This window comes from Pleuronectes platessa, chromosome 8, assembly GCF_947347685.1.
Source record: "Pleuronectes platessa chromosome 8, fPlePla1.1, whole genome shotgun sequence".
NCBI lineage: Eukaryota > Metazoa > Chordata > Actinopteri > Pleuronectiformes > Pleuronectidae > Pleuronectes > Pleuronectes platessa.
In genome coordinates, this window is record NC_070633.1 from 27,527,005 (window position 1) to 27,533,129 (window position 6,125).

Consider the following 6,125-nt stretch of genomic DNA (forward strand, 5'->3'; position numbering starts at 1 on the left):
ACTTTACTGTGATTTATTGGCTGTTTGTGGAAATATTGAATCGTGTAAACGTTACACTGCTGCAGACATCACATATTTTATTGGGCTCTTTCACAGTAAACTGTTTCATGGAGGCTGTTGAGAGGATCTCTGTTGGCTCAGTGGCACCGGGGCTGGACAGCTCTGGAGGGTTTGGCTTCCTGACAGTCGGCTGCTCTGTCTTGGTATTTCCTTCATGGATCTTATCTTATCTTATCTTATCTTATCTTATCTTATCTCATCATTTAATGCTTTAACTTTCCTGAATCTAGCAACATCAGAGAAGCAATGTATCACTTTTTACTGAAACATGTTCACAGCAGGGTTTTGGGACTTTTGGGCTCTGCTGCTCCTCTTTTCAGCCTCTGTCTGAAACACTTTGGTTCCTGTCTCTTTAAGGCTGATGAATCCAGTCTGTTGTGATTGGCCAGCTGGTCCGCTCTGTTGTGATTGGTCAACAGACTCCAGCTCGTGTCAGAGATGTCGGCCTCCGCTCTCACTTCACCTGGATTTCTTATTCAAATCACGAAGTCCCACATGTCAGAGGAGAAGCTCCCTTCATGTCGGACATTCATCTTTTTAATATCAGAACTTTTATATTCACAAACGAACCTGAAGAAGCATCACACGTCTCCTTTAACAGTAACTATTGTTCTTGTTTGAAGAAGACTTTGCGATGAAGAGTCGATCTCTGCATTGTGAACAAGGTGTCGGGCTGAGTGACCTCCTGATCGTCTCTGTGACCGACCGACTAGCTGCCTGTCCACAGTAGATTCCTGTGAACCGATGGAGCCCCCTGCTCTGGATATTAATATCTGGAACATCCTTCTTACATGACTGGATTCCTCTCGGCCTCTGACTGAGATCCTGAGACGAGTCAACACAAAGTACGTAGAAACATCCTCTTTGTTTTTTAACCCAAATACTGGCTGCGTGCACATCTGGCAGCCGGGGCCTGAGGGTCCTCATCCCGTGTGTCTGATAGGTTCCACCGCTCAGGAGGACATGAAGCCTGCTGTGGACGTGGCTGCGGGACGTCTGGGTCCTGAAGGCACCGCCCCCACGTCCCTGTCTGCAGCACCTCCATCTCCAGGCGACGGGGGTGCATTTGTGTTTTGGCAGGACTGGTTTTTTGTTTTTGATATCGTGTCACCCCCCCCCCCCCCCCCCCCCCCGTGTCGCTGCAGCAGATATTTTCTCCCGGAGCATTGTGTGCGTATCGATCTGTTGTGGCAGGAGGTTTGGACGGGAGTCAGACAGCTCGGACAAAACAAAGTTCCAACGCAGCCTTCAACCAACTGCAGCACATAAACAAGTGAGGCAGCGTTATGAGTAGGCAGCTGTTTTCAAATGATGTTGTTCTGTTGAGATATCGACATATTCCTTTATTGCCCTGGTATAAGTTTGTCTCATATAAAGTTAGACAAGAAGAATTTCCAGTTTTTCGGGGGGGCATGTTTCCCTGTTTGTGTCTTTTTTGCTGTCTTAAAGATTTAGTTTGTTTGTCCAGTGAAGATTTCTCCACACAATAACGGGGTTCACTGCAGAAATCACTGCTTGCATCAAAAAAGAAAAACAGAAATGGACAAACATGCAAAAATAAATTCATCCTGTCGAGCAAAATCAAAACTTTCACTTCCTGTGAAGGTGCGGGCGCTGGAAACTCCAATTACCCCTGAAGTCGTCTGAGGTCGGCCTGACCCCTGCACGTGGGCCGAGTTCAGAAGCTCAACGTGTTTACAACTCTGAGTTATTTTCTGATCAGACAATATCAGCGCCCGGGTGTGAGGTGAGGACGTCACCTGGATTATCACTGGAATGTCCCCTTAGATGAAATACTGTGTTTGCCTGTGAGACCCCTCCTGACCTCGGATGGCGGCCTGGTCTTTGGTTTGGGGAGACTGCACCCCTCGGGGACTGAACATTATTGAAATGTCTTCTTGGACAGGCTGGACGCTGCTAAGACACCCATCATCTGAGTGTACGACTGGGAGCACTGGGTTGTTTCTGTGTTCGCTGTGGTTCTGTGATGTAGTGAGGCAGGGACGCCGCCCGGGCTCCTGTAGCTCACAGCCTGTTTGTCTTCTTGAGTTTTCTTTTGGGCTCAGACGTTTGTTTTTTCCGCGAGCCCCCGTGGCACTTCCCCCGTCTCTCCGGCACATTTTGTGTTTTGCTCATTTTCGCTTTAGATTGTTTGTGCACAGAAGAAACCGAATCTGAAAAGTGCACAAGGTCGAATGCGGTCGGGAGACGCTTCCCTGTGGAGTTAGGATTTTTTTACACAACATCAAAATCGTGCCTTTCTCGCTCCAGCTCACCTGCAGATCCTCAACGCACCTCAGGAATATGAATGCACAGATTTGCATTCTGACCTTTGACCCACTGAACGTTTATTTCCCTGTATCCGTGGTCGTCTCTGAGATCAGAGGCTTGGCTGAAGGCCGACGATGTAAATATCATATGTGGTAACACAAGCAGAGGACATCACTCGAATGCCAGTTCGGAATAGCGTGTGTACATTCTAGTAACGTCGACCTCGTCTTTCACCTTTGACCCGACTGACCAGAAAACATGCAAACCTGAGAAGTGGGTTACTTTGAAACTTGTATGACATGTTTCTATTTCTATCTCAGAACGGTGAAGGTGGCGAATATGCAAAGAAATTGGAAATGTTAAAAATGAGAGAGAAGGGGAATGACCCACTGTGAGCCAAATGATCTGAGCCCCTGGATTTAGAGAGGACCCCCGGCATCACACGTTCAGTTTGTGCATGTGAAGACGTTAGTTGTTGGATTGTGTTGAAACAAAACAAGTTTGTCAAAGCAGCTTTCATTAAAAACCTGTTTCGCGGAACTCAGTAAGTAAACCCTACCTCGAGGTGAACTGAGCGGTGTTGTCACAGAAAGACACAAAGATCAGAACCACACACACACACATACACACAGCTCTGTTATGGGCATCACCATTACACGTGTGTGTGTCTGTGTGTGTGTGTGTGTGTGTGTGTGTGTCCTAATGCCTGATTTCACCTTCTGGCTGCAGCTGCTTGTGGGAATAGCTGCAGTTGTGTGGAAACTTGTGATGAAATAACAAACAGAATCTTACATTACAACAAAGTCCAGTTTCCACCATGTGAGGATTATATTGAACGATATAACACGAAGCTTTCTGTGTATTTTAAAAGAATCATTTAATAACTTATACGTAAACCAAGTGTTATAATGTGAGATCTCATTCAGTCTCCATGTTGTGCAAACTGAATGACTCACTCCCATAAAACTGATCAGACACGGCTACTGGTTTAGATTTTAATCGCTGAAACTCTTAAAATGTTTGCGTCGCACAAACACGCCAGACAGGCAGCAGCAGCACACAGCTCCGGTCTGAGTTCAGACATGTGCAGGAGTCAATAGAGGTGAGAACTAACAACCTCACATGATGATACAACAGCAGAGGAACGAGGAAGAAGTGCAGCTCCGGTCACACAGGGGGAGATTCAAACAGCAGGAAAGACTCTTTCTCAGAATGTTTCACATGAAAACTGCAAAATTCAACCCAAAGAATCAATAATCATCAATCCTGCCTTTAGCTCAGGTTGTTTTCAGGTTGATTTGTAAGCTGGTTATTTAATTTTAATCTAATTTAAAACAAAGACTTTGTTTTGCAGCGTCCAACATGTTTCAGGAGCGAGTCCTAACATCCTAAACTTCCACTGGCATGTTCATGTTTTATTTTCTCTCATTCATTCAAGCCACAGATTCCTTCATTCACATTGATTTGAATCTGTTTGATTTGTTTCAGAGTGGTTCAGTGCGTCCTTTGTCCTGGATGGTTTATATATCGGAAACTTCCTCATTTCATTCATCCCCATCTTGACCAGGACTTCCCCTGCCAAAGGAGAAGCTGTATTTCAATGGGACCTTTCCTGGTTTAATGATGGATGAATAAAAGCAAGTTGAAATTCAGAGATTTGCATCAGAATACTTACTTTCCATGTTGCAGACATGTGTCTAACAGGAGTCACAGGGTTGACATCAACCCACCTCCCCTGTGTTTGTGCTGTGAGACGTTGTCGAGCTACCTGCCAGACGTTATGTGTTCTGATAGATAACCTGGTGAAGTTCACCTCTGCTGAGCCAACATTCAGGAATTCAGGGTGTGTGAGCCAGCTCCACTGATGAAGGTGCAGTGAAATACAAGTGGTGGTGATTTTTTTTTTATTGGGTAATGATTATTGATTACTTTCCCCAAACTAGAATGTCACTCAGTTCATTCCGCAGCCAAGGCCCATGAACAGCTCCGTCAAACCACAGTGAGGTCTGCTAGAGGCAGAGCTTTATTTGGATCTGCACCAATTTCAATAAATATACATGAAATGTGGAAGAATTATGAGTTATTCTCTGAGAAATCTGGGAAAATGTCCCCAAAACTTTTTTCTTTTAGTCCTGGTTCCGTCCCTTTTTCTGGAGACATGTCAAAATGTAATTGGATCTTTTTTGGCCTGTGTCCCGTCCTTCCTCCAAGTTTCATGAAAATCAGTTTCGGGATCTTTGCGTAATCCTGCTGACAAACAAACAAACGAAGTTATGTCTTTAAACCCAAACAAAGGTTTAAAGACATAACTTCATCGGTGGATGTGAAACTTGGCCGACAATGAGGTTCTTTCAGAGAAGCATCCCCCCTCCCCCTTGTTTCTCCACTTATATATATATTCTGGGCATTTTGTGTTTATCGATGGGACAAAGTAAGCAGGAGAACCAGAGGAAGGCCTGGAGCTGCTTCACCGGGCTCGGAGACGCCTGCTCAGCCGGGTGAACCGCGAGGAGCCACACCGCTGCAGCTGTTAATCAATCCTCCTGCAGCGTGGACCAAAACTTTACACCCTCATTAAAAACAAGACAACTTTCTGTCTCATCGCTCCGTCTCATGTCCAAGTTTTACAGCCTCGACTTGCATCAACCGGTGTCTCGTCAGACAAGTGACACACAAAGGCCGGTTCTGCAGTTCTACCCGGCAACAGAAGCTCGGACACTTAAAACCGTGCGTCTGAAACCAGAGGCAGCGTGGTGCGTCCGGAACAATCAGAGCCTCTGTGACAACAACCGCACTCTGGATGAAAGCAGCTTCTGGAGAACCGGTTTTGTTTTGTGTTGGCTTTTGTTTTCCCACTTTTCAAAGTGATTTTCAGTTTGAGTCGCACAACGCAGCTTCCTCCTCAACACACAGAGGCCAAGTTAGAGTTAGGGTTCAGTATCTCGCCCCAGAGACACTTTGGAATCCAGACGAGAGGAGCCGGGGATCAAACCAAGCCCTCTGTTGCCAGTGGACGACCCTCTTTGCCCCCTGAGCCGCAGCCTGAACAGCTGATCCCAGGGGCCAAATATGGAGTTTTATCACAGTGAGGAAATATATAGATGTCAAAAATCATTTGAGAATCCTGCTTTAAAATTTAGTTTATCGACTGAAATGAAAATGATAAAAAGCAACTGAATAAATTAATAAAATAATTATAAATCCATATAAATGCATCATGGATTCAATCAATATTTCACAGATTACCTGTTGATACGTCTACCTGTAATTTGATGTGATAGTTATAACTTATAAAAATGACTGTATTCAATAAAGTGAGCTGTTGACTTCCAGTTGATTGAGAGGCAGTTTAAATGAATGCTCTTTTTATTGGGATGGGGGGGGGGGGGGGGGGGGGGCGACGACCCTGGAGTCGGTGCATTGGCCCCTGGAGGTCTCTTAAGTGTGTCTGTGTGTGTGTGTGTGTGTGTGTGTGTGTGTCTGTGTGTGTGTGTGTAAACAGATGCGCCCCCTGGAGGCGGCTCTTGCCCACTGCTCCTCCTCCTCCTATACTCCGCTCTCTGACTCCGCGGCTCCTCATTCACTAGAAGATGGCGGACTGCGCTCCACTATTAGATGAGGAACTCTCGTCCTTTGTCTTCAATTACCTGACAGACAACTCCGGCAGCCAGGTAAGAGCTCGGCCTCTCTGGACGCACGGGACTTCGGGCTTTGCAGGGCGGGGGGCGTCTTCGCGCGTCGCCGGCCGTGGCGCACGCTACGCCCGGTTGATGCGAGGCTCTCTGCCGGCTTGC